This window comes from Zea mays, chromosome 4, assembly GCF_902167145.1.
Source record: "Zea mays cultivar B73 chromosome 4, Zm-B73-REFERENCE-NAM-5.0, whole genome shotgun sequence".
Lineage (NCBI taxonomy): Eukaryota > Viridiplantae > Streptophyta > Magnoliopsida > Poales > Poaceae > Zea > Zea mays.
The window spans coordinates 176751596-176759702 of NC_050099.1; the positions used below are offsets into that span (position 1 = coordinate 176751596).

At 40.1% G+C, this 8107-nt stretch overlaps 1 pseudogene; it reads right to left on the reverse strand.

Annotated features, from left to right (window-relative positions):
- Window positions 1–2530: 2530 nt before the first annotated feature.
- LOC103655703 (serine/threonine-protein kinase SAPK10-like) lies at window positions 2531–7570 on the reverse strand (annotated as a pseudogene).
- Window positions 7571–8107: the final 537 nt, after the last annotated feature.

Genomic DNA, 8107 nt, shown 5'->3' on the forward strand with positions numbered 1-8107 from the left:
CTGGGCATCGGATTGGGTTCCTCGCCGGCGAGTTCCGCCGTGGATGGGGCCAGCGCCGCCGTGTTCCGGGTTCGGTTGGGTCGGGGTCTTCTATGGTCGTCGATCCGTAAATGGACCGCTAGGATTAGAAGCTATCGTACCTCTTCGCCGAAATCATCTCGGGGCGTTGATTAGAAGATGAGCGGCTCAGATTTGAAATCAGTATAGCCTTTCGCGTGACCCGCTTTGACCGTGGGATCCAGATCCTAGGGTCTACGATGAATACCGACTTGCGCAGTTTCTGGTTTAATCTCGGCGCTCGGTGTCTAATCCAGCGGCCAGCACAGCTCCATACCCCTTCGACCTTGGCATATTTCCTTATGAGCCCCTGGATTTCTAATAAACTAACCCGCCGTCCCCTGCGGATACTTTTGAGTCCAAGGCATTTTTATAGAATAGCCCCTGTGTTCCCAGATAATATTGTGCCCAGTCCAGGAACTAATGAAAATAGGAAAAAGAGATTTAGAAATCGATTTTGAGTATAAAAATAATTCTAGAACTTATATAATTCATAGAAAATTTATTTTAGCTCCAAATTGATCCATTCTAGTTGCAATAATTTTGTTTTAATATTATCTATCAACTAGTAACACTATTTAACCATGAAACTTGAATTAAAATTATTCATTTGGATTAAACTATTCTAAGCACTAAATAATTTCGGAAATACATAACTTAATAACCGTAGCTCCGAATTTAGCAGTTCTTGTTTCTCCGATCTCGTAGCAGCGTGTAGATTATTATTACGTGGTTTATTCCTATGTTTGGTGTGATGTTAATTTTGCATGTACTATGTTTGTCTGTATTGCTACGACTGCGCGAGGACACGTGTCATCAGAAAAGCAAGTTGGTTCCTGGAATCTCAAGTCCCAGGCAAGTTGTGCCCTTGATCACTTCTTTTTACCTACTCATGTTCTGATTAATCATAATGATCTGCATAGGTTAATTTTGATGGGACCCAATAGGTTACCCTAGTTTGTCTATCTTTATACCTTGTTTACCACTGAACTTTTTGGGTAGTACTTGCTAGTGCTTTATGTGGTTTTGGGTATGAAGATACATTATTCATGATCACACTTTTATTATCTGTTTATTATCACTGTTCATGATAAGATCATTATGTTAATTGGAACATGGAGAACCACCCGGGAAAGCAGTGCTACCACAAGGATTTAATGGGACGCCCTTGGCCGATTAATTAGGAAAGCTAGTGGAAGACTACCTTACCCGAAAGGGGCAAGGGCAGTAGGGGAGTGGTCAGTGTAGGGAGGCCCTCGGGAGGATTTTGCTGCGATGGCGGTCCTGCAAGGGATTCCTGCATTGGAGCTTCCTATAAACTGTAGCGGGTTTTCTGAAGCTAGTGGAACTTTGTAAAGGCCTCGTAGTGTTACCCTGCCTCGCCTCCTCGGTAGAGGTGTATGGGAAGTCGCGATCCCTTGGCAGATGGGTAACATGACTTGTGGGTAAAGAAGCGCAACCTCTGCAGAGTGTAAAACTGGTATACTAGCCGTGCTCACGGTCATGAGCAGCTCGGACACTCACATGATTAAATTATGGAACTTAAACTCAATTTGTCATATGCATTGCATCGCAGGTGATGTTGTTACTTCTGTTCTACTATTTAATTGGGTTGGTATTTACTTAGTAATTGCTAATAAAATTTTGACCAACTTTAAAAGCAATGCTCAGCTCTAACCATCCTCTTTGGTAAGCCTTACACTTCACGTGAGCTCCCACCTTTGGCGAGTTCATGCACATTATTCCCCACAACTTGTTGAGCGATGAACGTATGTGAGCTCACTCTTGCTGTCTCACACCCCCCCACAGGTCAAGAACATGTACCGCAGGATGAGGCGCATGGAGGATGCTGTGATGTGTTCGTGAGAGGTCTAGGCCATCGTCTCCCAGTCAACTTTGGGTTGCTGGACCATTGTCTCCTTATAATGTAACTAGGTGAGTGCCCGTGCGTTGCAACGGGGACATATATTACCACAATAACTTATATAGAAAACTAACATTAAGTAAGCAAATAGGCGACAGTCGTTTCAAAGATTGCGCCTTGGTGATTCAGCCGTGAGATACAACAGCCAAAAAGACACTAAAATTGAGAGGTTCTCAAAATCCTGAGACACGGATGGAACAAGAACGGGCAATGGAGTTTCTTTATTTTCTTACACCAAATACATATGACACAAACAGTGTAATAATACAAGTACTTCACTGTCTCTTAGCTGGGGATGCAAAAACAAAGGGTCTTCTCAGATGAACGAGGTTCTAGCACTACCAATTCTGAAGGGCCAAACTATTGTAAAACACTGGAGATGCACCAACCAAACAACAGCCAAACATAACAGGATGAAAAAGGGGGCATCACGGCATCAGACACGAGCAGCATCTGCAGCAGATACCTCCCCCTTGTCTCTCTAATTATCTTGGTAACCTGCGACGCAACAAATGATCTGAGCACGACTGATATTCGCATTGCCTTGCTGCTGTCAAATAGCATACACCATTTCCCCACTACTTTCCAGGTCAAGATCGGTATCTGAGTCCAGGTCGTCCATGTCACCGTCGAGGTCAAGGCCGTCGTTCAGGAACTGATTGAGTCCACGGGAACCAGCTGCTGGAATGGTCGCCTCGGCCAGGATCTGCATGATTTCATCCATGCTCTACATCGGTTGCTCAGGCTCCTTGTACTGCTTGCTCATCGTGCTGTCATCCATTAGGTCAGCTGGCAGGTTCTTCAAGAACCATGGATGGTTCCCTATCTCAGGGATGGTGATCCTCTGTATAGGTAACGTCAGTAATTTGTTCAAAAGCAAACATGTGCAGTGCAGAAGCTAGTGAAACATTACGAAGCTGCATGTACTCACGGTGGCTGGGTCGGCGACGAAAATCCTAGAGACAAGATTTTGGCACTCTGGAGATATGTAGACATAGTCTGGAATTGAGTACTGCACACCTAATATTCTCTGCCAAGCAGATCTCGTCAGCGTTTGATCAGGATGAGCAGCCAATTGAGAAAACGCTGGTGTAAACAAGTCTGCAAAGGAAACCTGAATTGTCTTCCTGAAATTCTTAGGCTCATCTGGGTCCTCAAACGGATATGCACCGACCAGCATCACGTACAGCGTTACTCCACATGACCACGCATCAGCGACCTTGTTTTCAGTAACGAAGAGTTAGTGACTGACGTAGCGTTCCAACCTGCCAACATAGTTCCCTGCTATACATATACATGGCTACAAACCGTGCGTGTGTAAAAATGCTTTGCCACACGAACATGTTGTTCAAGTGGAGAACAATAACATGTGCATGAATAGAAACGGTATGCAGAATAATCAATCACAATACGCATGATACCTTTCCATCGTATTCCTTCTTCAGAAGAACCTCAGGAGCAATGTATGCAGGAGTTCCAACTGTAGATTTCGGCTGTGAGTGTAGAACTGATGACTGCAATGCAAAAAAGAGGTACAAGTAGACCAACATTTTAAGAAGACAAATGTCCCAGATCTTTTTAAAGGCACCTGATAATAGTATCTACTCTACTGATAGAGTTAAAATTATAAGCAGACGAGTTCAGTTAATTTTTTTCCTTGACTACGTCATGGGCTGCTAATTACAGTTAGCGCTGAGCTGCTCTGATGAATCCAATGCCCAATGGAATGGGATACCATGCAACATAGTACCTGGATTTGAAGAGAGAGAGAGATCTGTTTTCAACACGTCACCCCACAAAGTTTTGCAAATCCAGATACAAGTACATGTTAAATTATAATATCACCAAATAAAAGGAACATAGAACAAACCAAGAGGCTGGATGAAGATCATGCAGGCTGGCATCCAAATTCAAAGCCAAGTTATCAGTCAATAATCTGATCTTGTCCTTCAAAGCCAACAAATTCGATCCATGGCTCTAAAAGAACCCATAAATTTAACTGCACTGCCAGATCGGTCATGGGAACTTAAACATTACCAAATAGGCAACTACAAGTGGTTAAGAACTGAACAAAAAATGACTGAAAAAACTGAATACGTCCTTTTGTTGTTGTGAACATTACCAACTGAAAAAACTGAATGTAACCTATTAACTTCTGTCTTGCTGAACATATATGGAGCAGATTTTTTGGTTGAACATTACAAAAATAGTGTGCAAGAACATGGATTCAATGTTTATTTAAACTTCATAACTGTTACAGCAAAACAGAGAAGCATAGAATCAATCCATGTTGATGAATTACAGGTGGGCTTGGGCGGCAACAAAAATGGGTAATAAATCGATTACCTAAAAAACATACCATTTTGGTAGTCTGGTTTCCCTTGGAACAACACCTTCTCCACCTTCATAGAGTGCTCATCACCTACCATTTAGTATACACCAAAATAAACCCATGAGCAAGGGGAAACACACATGATTTACATGAGCAGCCGTGACGAAAGAAAAATATTTGAAGGAAGAGTGTGTTCATACAAGGTGTCAAAGTATTCGAACTTGCAGAAGTACACATTCCTCACATGGCTAAAATACATCATTTGCGCGACCTGCTCTTCCAATGTTTGTCTAGTACAAACCTATGAGACTCAAAAGTTAAGTATTGATATACCTAATAAGTAGAATGTTAACATAAGTACAAATCTATGAGTTAGCGTTGTTGTTGCATGATAAAGACTTGGTATCTTTTAAAAAAGCCTTGCGTTCAAGTCCTCTAAGGCTATCTCATCCCCTATTTCAACCTTTTCTCTGCAAACAATGTCATCTACAGTTCTACGTCCCTTATTTTTCATACTCTACTGCAGACAGTCTAAGTCTACAAACACTATATTGTTGGATGTGGCTTTGTTTTCTAGATGATAAAGAAAACAACAACATTAGTTTCTGAACAGTCTTTGGGACATAAAAGTAACAATGTACCCCAAATCAGGATAAGCTTACTTGGTCACTAAACCAGGCATGATGGCACATGATCCCGCTGAAATCACCAGGCTAGTGCCCATCACTATCTTGTAGTGAAGAGAGCTGATCCAGAGCCAAGCTCAAGGAACTCAGTACATTTTATTCAGTGACGTGCTCATCCTATTCAAGCTTGATGAGTGGTAGATCACGTTGATATCTATTCTGCTTAGTGCACTGCAACGAAGGATCAATTTTGATTAGCTAGCTGCTAAACCTTTGACATAATTTAAGTACAAATGTATTGTTTTAAATGACTATGAACAAATGAGATAATTGGTGAGGGATATCGATGAGCAATAGCAAGAGCTGCTCTCCAAGACAAAATAAACAAAAAGAAAAATTGCGAGGGTTGGGATGAAACCTCGGCACTTAAACTTCCTTGCACACATAATCAAAGTCACCATAGTCTTGTACCAACAAAGGATATTGGATAAAGTAAACGATGGTAGGCCTTCAGTGTTGGTGATGTAGATGATGGCAGTGATGACAAATGACAATAGGAAGAACAATATGTTACTAAAAATGACGAATACACCAACATCGCCAACTCCAACAGGTGGGCCAATGCTGCAATGAGCAGTGTTGTGCATTGCAATGGCATCCTTCAGCTTCTAAAACTGCAAATGCAAAATGGGAATACTTAGGTACAAAAAAGTGCATAAGTAATACAATCAGAATGATCTCTAACTCAACCATTGCAGCTTGTTCAGAAATTTGAAATGGAGAAGTGTAGTTCATATTCTAGCACAATCTCAGAAATAGGAAACATAGGGGAAGGATGGCATGACAGAAAACTTAAAACTAAAGCAAAACATAGCCCATGATAATTCATAACAACAAAGTGGGATTCACAAAAGGAATCAAATGCATAAAGGGATCACTTATCTCATTCAGTAGAATGCAGAGGCAGGTGAGGCACTCACACTCATACCTTAGCTAAGGAACATGAGAAAGCCTCCAGTAGCCCGTCAGCTCCACGGTAAAAATGGAAGAAAGGACTTTGACATTCAGTCGTTTACTTAGGTAAAAATGTGAATAGATAGGATAAGTACCTCAGTATCATTCATATTAAATCGAATTCTAAAGGTCACAGTGCCACACATCTAAAAGATGGGCTTTTAGACTAAATAAATTCACATGACACATTGATAGGATAAGTATCTCCTCTATATCATTCAGGTATTCAATACTTGATTCACACACATAGGTTTTCAAATTCTAAAGGTCACACATCTAAAAGATGGAATTTTAGACTAAATAGAATTCACATGACGCATAAACATGACAAGTATATCCTCTTTATCATTTAGTTATTCAATAATGGATTTGTACACAGGGGATTTTTTCAAAGAACTTGTGATGTGACAATGGAAATAACAGGATTTCGCATGCTATATAGAACCTTCACATCCAATCCAAGTATGCCTAATTAGAAATAGGCATGGAACCCTTACTGCCCCATCTATCCCATTCTCGCGCACCAGCAACTTGGTCTACTGTTGTCAGTAATCAATCACAGATCAAATCCACAAAAGCATCTTAAAGAAACATAACCAACCAGAAAACACGACTATTCTTTGAATAATATACTACCTCAGGCCTAATTCATTTCCTGTCTACTACAATATAGTAAACCAAAAGCATCTTCGACCCTGCTTTATTGAAAGCAATTTTCTAGAGGTAGCAGTTTACAAGATAACTGGTACACATTGCATAGAAAAACATTTAGTGTGTATCACATCTTCTGCAATTTTGCTTAGAAACATCTAGTAGCAATTTAATCATCCCAAACATGTCCCTCGGATCATAGTAAGTCAAATAGTCTTTAATATGTGGCACATGGGAAGCTTCAGTTCGAACCTAAAGTTATTACAGTGGCCTCAACGAACAAATGCGAACATCTAATGGAAAATGCATAATTTGGGAGGAATTTCTAATCATATCACCTGGTTTGTTCAAATATGGAGCTTCACAAAACAAATTCATTATTTAGTGAGCATGATCTTTAATTGACAAGGAGCAACATTCATGAGCACATTTATTTATATATGACTAATACTTTCCAATAGAATGCATTTTCTGAAAGAACATTTCAAATGGGCACAAATCACAATAATGAGTGATTTATCTATTAGTTGGAATGCATTGAGGTCTCTAAAAAACTTAACATAATAACATAGTATCTCTATGCGGTGCAATAAATAGAATATTGTAATTATAGTTGGGGAGTTTTAGCTTGGGTAGATCAATTATACTGCTTTTTAAATAAGACTCCAAAGACACACAATCGTGAAAACAGAGACATAACTAACCAGGTGCAAAGACCACTGCCAAGCTGAGAAGTCAGCCGTAAACATTTCGCAATTAAAATATGCACTTGCTGATAGGATGATAAGTCGTACCTCTATCAAATTATCAAAGGATAGCTTGAGGGTGTCCATTGGTGGATAGTCATTGACATTGCTGCCATTTATTATATAAATATGCAGCCAGACTGAATATAAAAGATATTGTGTTTTGAAAAGTACAAATTCCAAATAACTCGAGGTAGGTGGTAGCATACCTGAAACCCATATGCTCTTTGTTGGAGAAGAGTCTTATTGTTTTGGGACCTGTGATGACAAAAGAGGCGATATTATTGTTTGAAAAGGAAGATGAGCCATAAAGTTACAGTTGCAGCATATGATGCAGTTCTCAACGAAGAAATCGATAGGATACCAGTGTTGCAGTGACAAACATCATTTCAAAGAAACAACCTTATAATTGTTTCAAACTTTGAGGCAAAAAAATAAGAACTTGACAGTAATGCTGCAAGTGGCATATGAAGTTCGCAAACACGTTTCGACAGCTTGCGCAAAAAATATTTTTTGGGGCAATTATTAGTTAATTAGGTACTGAAATAATAGCTGAAGAGCATTAAAATTCCATCTGCATAACACCTATACTCAGCAATAGTAGTGGTCCACACAAGCTGCCCGTGGGTTTATGGCAAAAACAAAAAAAAGTTTCGCCGCGTCATTCAAGTATCTCTGGCTTTTGTATATCGTGCAAGAAACCCATGATTCTGATTAACCCCTAATGAGGTATGGCAATGCGATACAAGTCTGAATG